This window comes from Sturnus vulgaris, chromosome Z (genome assembly GCF_052056855.1).
Source record: "Sturnus vulgaris isolate bStuVul1 chromosome Z, bStuVul1.hap1, whole genome shotgun sequence".
NCBI lineage: Eukaryota > Metazoa > Chordata > Aves > Passeriformes > Sturnidae > Sturnus > Sturnus vulgaris.
In genome coordinates, this window is record NC_142283.1 from 43,244,836 (window position 1) to 43,255,204 (window position 10,369).

Consider the following 10,369-nt stretch of genomic DNA (forward strand, 5'->3'; position numbering starts at 1 on the left):
CATAGTAACCTCTTCCTAGCTATTTCATTATATCTTGTATTTTATCTTGTATCTTTGTATGTGCATGAAAAAGGGTTGAAGGGTTTTTTTCTATAGAGAAAACTACAAGTCTAATATTATTACTCATCATGGGTACAAAGCTGTCTAGGCTTATGTTTTAATATACTTAAATAAAGCAATAAAACATGATTAATGTTTGTTATTCAAGATTAGTTTAGTGAATGCTAGTATTCATTGCAATATGTCAGCTAAGAGGGACAAATTAACTTTGATTTTCTTTCTCTTTGTTTTCTCCACATCAACAAAAGATTTTAAATCTTTTTAAAAATTAAAATCCTATTCCAAAAATCTCTTCTCTAAAACCTTTCAGAACCAGTAGAAAAATGCCTACTAAGATTTTAAGTCCTCCCATACATATGCCTTTTTTGAGGGGGATGAAGGGTTTTTGTGGACTTTAGAAAGGTGGAAAGCCAAAACAATTTGGACTAGAAACTCAATAAAACAGCAGCTGGTGGCAAGCCCTAAATATCCCTCAACTCTTATTGTTCCAGAAAGATGTTTGTTTAGTAAGTAAGGTTGAAGAGTTTGAAGGAGGTGTTAATAACTGTGTTATTTGATACAGTACAAATTACCATCCTAATTAATACTCCTATATATTTGTGAAAGCTCCTAAAATGTTGTTCATAACATTTAACTCTTGTTTCATTCTAAGAAACCAGACAGGTGACCTGCACAGCCTCAAGCTTACTGGGGGACTGTCTTCAATGTCCAGTGTCCTTTTTAGGTAGCTGTTCCTTGACCTCCACTTTTGAGTAGGTGCAATATTGTTGTTTTGGATAACTTCTGCTTTGTCAGATTTGCAGAGCTGAGCTGGCACCCTGCTTGAGTTTTGCATCGTTTCTGTTTCCCTACATTACATCCTTCATCTATTTCTCCAAAGCTGTGCTATTCTGTTCTGATGTCATTGATAAGAGTAAAATACTCTTGATAAGAGTAAAATAATTTTCACAGAAAAGTAGAACAATTTTCACTTTTTCTACTATCCTTATCAAGTGAATAAAGTGCTGTTCTGTTTTACTTTCTACTGTCCTTATCACCTCAAAGCTATTTAAATTTTGGGGTTTGTGTGTATGCTCTTAATTTATTATAGGCCCCAATCTCTGCTGCAATGTCAGACAACATTGCTGCAGCAACTGTAATGAAGGACAGTGGTTGCACACACGGGTTTGGTGCTGGTGCAGACACTCAAGCCTGCAGACACTCTGCCAACTCTGGCACCCTCCCCATCCATCCCTTTGCTGCATGTGTCAGGGGCTCTGCTTTGTGGCCAGTTAAGAAGCCAAGTGCTTTCCAGGTGGTTTTGCAGCTGAAGTAGAGGCTTTGCCCTTGAGAAACCTGTACTGATGCTTAGTTCAAGAGATATGCTGTTGTCAAACTGGTATTTATATGCTAGATCTCTAGTGAGTTCTTGCTTGTATTATTTTACCTGTCTTCCTGCAGTACTTTCCCAGTGGAGGAGAGCAAACAGGCAAGGCTGGGTGTGGTACTTGCCCTGGTTATTTGTGTGCCAGAATCCTAATGGCACACAGATAACTTAATGGCAATCCTAATGGCCAGCCTTTTGTTTATGAGCTCACAAGAGACCTGATTTTAGCACAGCACCTTCAAATTTATCCAGAAAAGCAGTGAATGAATTGTATGAATATTTGTTTTATCACTAATTTAAGGTTCAGATCTTCAGAGGCTTAAAGAAATAAAGAAAACATACAGTTCTGAATATGCATGTCTGGTTGGTATGGCAGGACAGACTGATGAAAACAACAGTGTTGTTGTTTGCCTTGGCTTCAGCAAGGGTTTTGACACTGTTTCCCGTAACATCCTCTCAGGTAAGCTCAGGAAATGGGAGTTAGAGGAATGAATGGTGAGGTGGATTGAGGACTGGCTGAGTGACAGAGCTCAGGGGGTCATGATCAGCAGAGCAGAATCCATCTGGAGACCAACAGCCAGTGGCATTCTCTGGGATCAATCCTGGGACCAGTCTTGTTCAACTTGTTTGTCAATGACCCAGATGAAATGATAGAAAATACCCTCAGCAAGTTTGCTGGGGCACTAAACTGAGGGAGTGGCTGATCCACCTGAAGGTTCTGCTGCAATTCCTTGGGACCATGATAGTCTGGAGAGCTGGGCAGAGGGAAAATGAGTTCAACAAGAGCCAGTGTCAGGTGCTGCACCTGGAGAGGAACAGCCCCAAGTGCCAGCACAGGGCAGAGGTTGCTCCTACAGAGCAGCTCTGTGGAGAAGGACCTGGCACTCCTGGTGCATCACAAGCTGTCCATGAGCCGTCAGTGCCCTGGTGGCCAGGAGGGCCAATGGTGTCCTGGGATGCACTGGGAAGATCACGGCCAGAAGGCTGAAGGAGTTGTGCCTCTACTTGGCCCTGGTGAGGCCACACCTGGAGTGCTGTGTCCAGTTCTGGGCTCCTCAGTAAAAGAGAGACAAGGAGTACTGCAGAGGGTCCAGCAGAGGGTCACAAAGACAATTTGGGGTCTGGAGCCCCTCTGTTACGAGGAGAGACTGCAGGAGCTCGGCCTGTTTAGTTTGGAGAAGGGAATACTGAGAGGGGATCTCATTAACACACAGAAATATCTCAAAGGTGGGTGCCAAGAGGATGGTGCCAGACTCTTCAGTGGTGCCCAGTGACAGAACAAGGAACAATGGCCATAAACTAAAACACAGGAAGTTTCACCTCAGCATGAGGAAGAATTTCTTTACACTGAGGGTGGCAGAGCACTGGAACAGGCTGCTCTGGGAATTTGTGGAGTCTGCCTCACTGGAGATATTAAAAATCCACCTGGATGAGCTCCTGTGTAACCTGCTCTAGGTGACCTTGCCTGGGCAGGGGGATTGGACTGGATCATCTCCAGAGGTCCCTTTCAACTCTAACAACTATGTGATTCTGTGTTTTTGTGATGTATTGCTTTTATCATCATTGGATGTTTGCAAATTCTGCACTACTAAGCAACCACCAGAGTCTATGACTGTGTGAAAAATTAAAATTTTCCTTCTTTGATACTCACCTTCACAGATTTGTACGAAAATAAAGTGTCAGTTTGGGAGGTGTGATGTCAAGGTCCAGGTTCTGACTGGCAGCACTTTTTTGTTGAAAACCCTTAGGGAAAGATGTGCTTTATGCCAGCAAATTGGCGCATCTGCCAGAACTATTCCTTTACTCAAAATATGTTTTTGGCACTTCTTTGCAAACACAATAGTTGTCTCTGTGTTGGACATGATTTAGTATACTTCCACTCAGGCAGGTAATGAATTCTTAAAGTAATTTTCCATGAAACTGCTTCCAATATTTTCTGTACACCTATGGAGTTATAGTAGTGAGTGCACATTAGTCGGGCCTTCTTACATACAAAATTGTCTCACTTTATTTTATTATATTGCAATATATTATGCCATATTTTCTTTTCTGGACAGAGATAGGGAGCATAGCTCAGACACTGAGGATGAAAAACTACCCATGCTGAGAAGTATGGCTTTGCTATATTGTATCATGGCTCTGTGACAAGACATCCCTTGTAATCTACAGGCCTGTGGTACACGTTTAGAAGGGAAATATTATCTTTGCAGTCTTTAAATTGAAGGGCAAATATTCAGTTTAGTGTAAAGAGGTCTCCGTACAGCAAAGGTCAGGACCATTATGATTTTCTTTATCAGAAGTGTCACAGAAATGTCTCCATTTTGTAACCCTACATAGAATAACTGAATGACCCCAAAATGCCACAATATTTTACCTTATCAGCCCTAGTGATGTGACATGAAGCATTAAGGCATTTTGGATTAATGTGAAACATTTAAAAGTCATATTTTTACGACCCATATGAAGAAAAATTAGATTCCCAGAGTTAAGAATGAGTTGCACTTCAAAGTTGGAAGTTTTCACACCTTTGCTCTAATTCATTTTAGCATGTAGTATTCATCAGAAGACTGTATACTTAAAGAGGAACTGACAGAAAATCTCATCAGAATTTTTTGTTAAACCTCTTAATCTTTTTCACAGCGCTTAGTAAGCTTTGGTGCTAGCCAAATCCAGAGAGTAAAGAAAAAACTATATAACAAGTAAGTTCACTATAGCCAGTTTCAGTGGCATCATTCATTTTGGGGTTGGATCGGAGCTGGTTCTTATTTTTTTCTGAATAGCTCAAGAGTTCACAGGAAATTTGACACTATTCTATACAGCAATATAAGAACAAAATCAGTTTCCTATGCAAAAAGAAATTCAAGATCATTTCTACCCAGAATTGGAGGGAAAGTAGAAGCATGTTGGTTGGCCAAAGACAAGACATGAGAGATTTCTGCCAGAAAAGAAGTATCAACAACATTTTTTTTTTCAATTCAAATACAACTCTACACTCATCTGGGGTTTAGAAATCTTTTAGAAAATTAGTGTTGTATGTGGGTAAGCCAGCAAAAAGTCAAAACAGGTTTTAGGACATCATAAAAAGGCTTTGTGGATTTAAAGGAGTGGTATCTTTGTTATCTTTTTTACAGTATATTTTCAGTATATTTTGACAGTAATATTTTCTTTTTTTACAGTATATATTTACCATAATACTTTTTAGGATAAGCATGTCTGTCATGCATAATTGCATTTTCTTGCAAACATAAAACTGACCAAATTATGCTTCACTGGGGGAAATTAAGAGAGAAGCCTGCAAACTCAATAGAATAGCCTATAAAATCAGCTGAATTGATTCAGATTTGCCTACCAGTAATTTAGATCAGAGATTGATTACATTTGGCTCCAACCTATATAAAAGTGACAGTGTAGAAACATGGGAAATCAAAGTCTCGCCAAATCAACAGAGCGACTCAGAAAATATTAACATTGAATTATGGTTCTCTAACCGGGTTACTCACTGTTAAAGAAATTCTCTCTAGCCTTGCGTCAATACAGAAACAATGTTTTTACTTTAATTCCTCTTGCAATGACCTCAATGTTAAAACAGGTTTCTGATGTAGAAACCCAGGATATTTCTTGAGGTCACTTTTTTTTCTGTAGGACTTGTACAGCCTTTCCTTTGTGTAAATACCTTTTTTTTTTTTAACTTTCATGTATTTTCAGGAAGTGATATCATATGAACATGCTGGTAAAATTAGCCTGAGGCCTTTACTACGTTTATATACAACAAAAGAAATCTTTGTCAGTAATTACTTGCAAACATATTATTGGTCCCTTGTAATCGTGTAGCCAATGATTATGGCAGAAAAACAATAATTTTATGTAGTTATGACTAAATACCAGTACAACCCTTATATTATCAATAATCAGTGTAATAAAGCTGGCTTATTGTTCTAGCATTAAAAGGTCTTAGTACATACTTGAAGCTTTTGTTAGCTGGAGCTGTGTTTCAGCTTAATGTCATTTCTGGTAATACTGAGATAATAAAAAATTACTGGCTTTCATATGATGCACATATGCCAGAATGGACAATCTCTGTTTTTCAGGCTGTCTCATTAGTAAAGCTGACTTCTTCAAAAATGTCTTGGATTTTAATAAATCTCAGTGCCTGTGTGTATTCTTTTCTGCAGGGAAGTTTCAAAAGATATCTGGCACATACAGTGTATCACCATTTTTTTCCCAATCAAATGCAATGGGATTTTGTTTACTGTTTACTGGACTGTGTAAAAGAGGCTACTTTGAAACATATATATGCCATATATAAGACAAATAATATTGGTTAAAGGAAAGTCTGATTGGTTGTGGAACTTCAGAATCTGAGCTTGAATTTTATGCTCATACATTCCTATTTTTTGCAATACAAGGATATTTTCTAGTGGGTAAAACCCAGTTTTGATAAATTTAGCCCTACACTGAATGTTTCTCCAAATTCCCAGGGCAAATCTGGATTTATTTTTTTGTGGGGAATGTTAACAGATGATTTAATTTACACTTGCCATGCTTTACAATGCTCAAAGAGGACTGATCGTGAGTACAGTAGCACAGACCAGCTTTTCCAGAGAGACTAGTCCTTGAGCACAGCTGCCCTGCTGCTGAAGCCTTTCTCATGCCCAGAAGCTGCCAGCTATGTGGCAGCTCTCTGGGCTTCCAATCACAAAAGCTGCTGAAAGTTGGGCAGTCCTCACAGTGTCCACAGAAAGTTTGCAACAGAGAGGACAGGCAGCTCCTGTAAATGGACATGAGCCTGTGCAGCTTGTCCTTGTGCAGCAAGTCTCTGTCAGATCCCAAAATAAATGACACTGTCTAATGATTTGGGCACAAGCTCACCACTCCACTACTACTTAATTTAAAACTTTTCTTCTAGCACTGCATTTGGCCATGGTACTAGCTTATGTCTGTTCTTCCACGGGTGAAGTAAGCATAATAATGTACTTGCATCAGCTTGAGACGGAGGTATATGAAGGAGAGACTGTCATTTTGCAGTGACACTAAAGAAAGCATGAAAATGTGATAAAATATAATTCCACCTGTCTTTTGTGACTTCATTGGAGCCAGGAGTTCACTTTGCACATCTCCCCACATGACATATCACAGGGTAATATGCAGGAAGAGACACAGGGCAGGAAATGACATCTGAAGAGTTCCTCAGCGAAACTGACTGCAGAGGAAGCTCTCAAACCCAGCAATTCTGTCTCAGGAAGGCATTTCCTTCCTGGCAGATCCTTGCCTAGGGGGAACAAGGGAGATTCATGCATGAAGGCAGCCATGTGCATGTTGGAATATAAATTGGACTAGACTGTATTACTATTTCAGTGCTATAATTTAAGAAAAAGTTAGTCTCTTTACAGATGCAAGATAGCTGCATAATGTTGTCTGAGTGAGAGCATTGTACATCATTTGACAGTTTTCCCTTCTCAACCTACTGCTCAGTTTAGTACCATGACTCAACATGCATGCAAACAGAAGTTTGCCTGACAAAGTTTGTTCACAGTACAGTATTCCATGCAGGAATGTCATGTCAATCAGAAGAATATTACTGTCTTGCTATTCTTATGTAGAGTGAGGAGGTTTCAGAACTTTAATTTATGTCCCCTCCGAAACATTCTTAGCCTCTGAAAGCCACTACTGCCTTTTATATTCTATAGTACAATGAAAAGAAGCAATGAGGAAGGTATGTAGGAATGTGCTTGTAGTTAATGACTCTATGCACATGCTGAAAATGAAATGCACACTTTGTGTTTTCCTGGATGTGGGCCATAGAAGGCAGCTCACAGGAGCTGTAATGAGTATAGTGTACAGCACACAGCACACTGCAGGGACCTTTTTCTTCTCCACTGTATAGCAGCTTTAAAGGAAAAGACTGGAGTCTTCCTTCTGTGCACTAGTGTTTTGCACAAAAGGAAATTATCTTTGTAGGGGTTTTATGTCATGACTCTTGAAAAGAGTCATGGGGACTCTGATAATAGCAGTCAATTGACTTGCCCTGATCTCATGGGCAAACACAGGTAACATCTAGATACTGTATAGAAAAAGACCATATGGAGATCCAGCTGTGCTTGTCAATACTGTACTGCTTTTCAGTGTTTATGCATTTCTTGAGTTTTATTATGTAAGTAAAATAGACACAGAGGGTCAGTCACAAGAACTTGTGCCCTTTCCGGTGTTCTGTCATCCTTCATTGGGCAATGAAAGTAGAGAAAATTGGCCTACCCTTTCCAGAAACATTAAAAACAAATAAAAAGGAAATGTGGGTATTTTTTGCTCAGAATGGAAACCTTGTAAGCTTAGAGGTTCCTTCTGGTTGATAAGAAAAAGTAAAATAGTTTTGTTCATTTAATTTGTTCTGTCCCCAGGACAAAAAAAACCCCAGAACCAAAATCAAAAACTAAAACAAAACAAAACAACCCCCAAAAAACTCCCAACAAACCAACAACCAGAAATACAACAACAAAACAACCAAAAACACACAGCAGTTTTGCTCTTGATTTAATTTGTTTCCCTGGATTATTATTTCAATGCATTATGCACTACATGAAGCATGAGAATTTGAGAACTTGTATTTATGAGAAGATGCCAGGATTGATCTTGCCCAGTGCTTCTTTGGGTTTTTTTGTGCATAGTTATTTGCCACAGACTATAGGCCCACAGAACATAATGCGTGGTAAGGAACATGGAAATCACATGTACAATGCTTTTGTGTGGAGGGAGAAAACAGCACAAAAAGAAAATATATGAGGCTTATGTTAACTTTTGGACCCATTCGTCCAAATTCGACTTCAGGTGCATTAACCTGTTCATCCAAATCCTAACTAGGATCAAGCAGTGGGAAGGACACACAGCAGCTGAAAAGTTGAAGCTAGACTCAAGTTCAGGCAGCTGTGCAATGCACAGCAAATACAATGCATAAAAGTGAGATCAATGGGAAAACAGGAATGGAGAGGAAGCATGTCTATGATTTGTAATTTAAGCAAATGCAAGTGGACCGTGTGCCCTACAACAAAAAATCGTGTTGCTTCAGTTTACTCTGTGCCTATATTGGAAATGGCCTCTGAAAAAGCCAGTCACAGAAGCAGAGGAGCAGCCATGATACAGAGTGAAATCCTTAAGTGCTGCCCTGCAGTCTTGATGAGCACCAAGGGCTACTCTTCCCTGCCTTTGTTCAACCGCAGTGCCCTATCACTTGCCTCAAGGACATATCTTTGTACAATCCAACTTCCTTCTCCTGTAATCCTAAGGACTCAGAGAAGTGAGGGGTAGTCTTACATAAAACAAAGGTCTTCCGACTGCAATCAAGTTTTTAAATGAGAAGTATTCCAAGGATGCTCTCTGTATTTAGCAGGAAGAGGCCGCAGAGCAAGTGATGTTCTGGTTTTTCTTTTAGTCTACTCTATAGGACTGGAAATCAGCATAATTACATCTTAATAAAACATCTCAGCCTGTATCTGCAAGGCCAGGGCAATGCACTTTTACCATCAGAATACTCCTTGCTAAATTATTTTCCCACCCTTCCCCATCCAATTGGTCAAGTGTGCTGGTGCTCATTTTGAAATAAACCTGCATATGTCTGTTGTTTTAAAATCCAGTGCTTCAATTCACAGGTTTCTTTATTCTCTTCTTCTGCTGTGCCATTTGTGTCAGGGACTAGCCTGGGGACAGTGACCAACTCTGGTAGTTGAAAGCCTCACTCTGACTTTGAGACTGCTGGCTTAGGTGCCAAGCATGGACCAGTTGCAGCCTTGGCACTGTCCTCTGGATGAAGTGAGAAAAGACTTCAACTTCAGAAACTTTGTTTCCCTGACAAAAGCTAAAGATAAGACAGAGGAAGAAAACAAATGCAAAGGAAAAATGTAGTGAAGGAAAATTGTAGGAAAAATATGTTTAGGTGTTTATATTTAATGCACTGTTTGGTGTGGAAGTGGAAATATCTGTCTGAATTATCTGGACACAGGAAAGTTTAGCTTTCTTTGTGGTAATACATGTTGTAGGATTGTACTATAGCTGCAGTTACAGAATGGGTCAAATTTTGCCCTTGATATTTTCCCAGCTTTGTTACTGGCTCTTCTTTCTCCTGTTTACAGTCAGTTTCAAAATTCGAGCAGCAGGTCACATTTTCTTACCTCTCCTTTAGCCCTGCACAAATCCCTGGCTGTCAAATGGCATTGGAGAAACTTTTAACAAGTGCTTAAAATCACCTATTAATATCTTTGTTTTCTTGTATTTTGATGGCAGGTCAGCTGTTTCTCAAGACCCCACAGAACTGCATGAGGGAGGTGCTACACTGATGATGTAATTGCTGAGGCAGGACAGACAGAAGGGGAAGACTTAATTCTCTAATCTTCCCCTTGCATGTGGCTTTCACCATGTTTAATTTTTCAATCTATTTTTTTCTGGCTTTAAATATTTTAAAATCATAAACAAATAAAGATTAGAAAAGTCAAACAGTCTGAGTCTGCCTCTGTGTTAACATAATGGATACTTTCATAATATATAACTTTATTTCTAAATAAGGCAAAGATGAGTTCTGACCACATAAGGAGGAGCAATAAAAAGAAAAAAATCATTGCTGCTGTTGTCACTGGTATGTTCTAGGAAACTTTATCACCATCTAGCAGGGGTTTGAGGAAAGGGACGATTTCTGAGACATGCAACTGAAATTGGTCAGCAGCATAATGCTGGGCCCATGTGAACTGTCATTGTAAGAACCAGTTAAAGCTCTTCTCCCTGAGTAAGGCAGAAGTACACCCTTTAAATATGGTCATGGACAACTTGATGCCCTTGAAGTCAAAATTGAATAGTCCTCCATTTTAGTCCTGCTTTTGTCCTTTGTTGACTGAGCCTTTTTCTCAAGAGCTTTTGCCATGTATCTTGTGTCACCACACTTGCTTTTCCTGGGATGAGGGG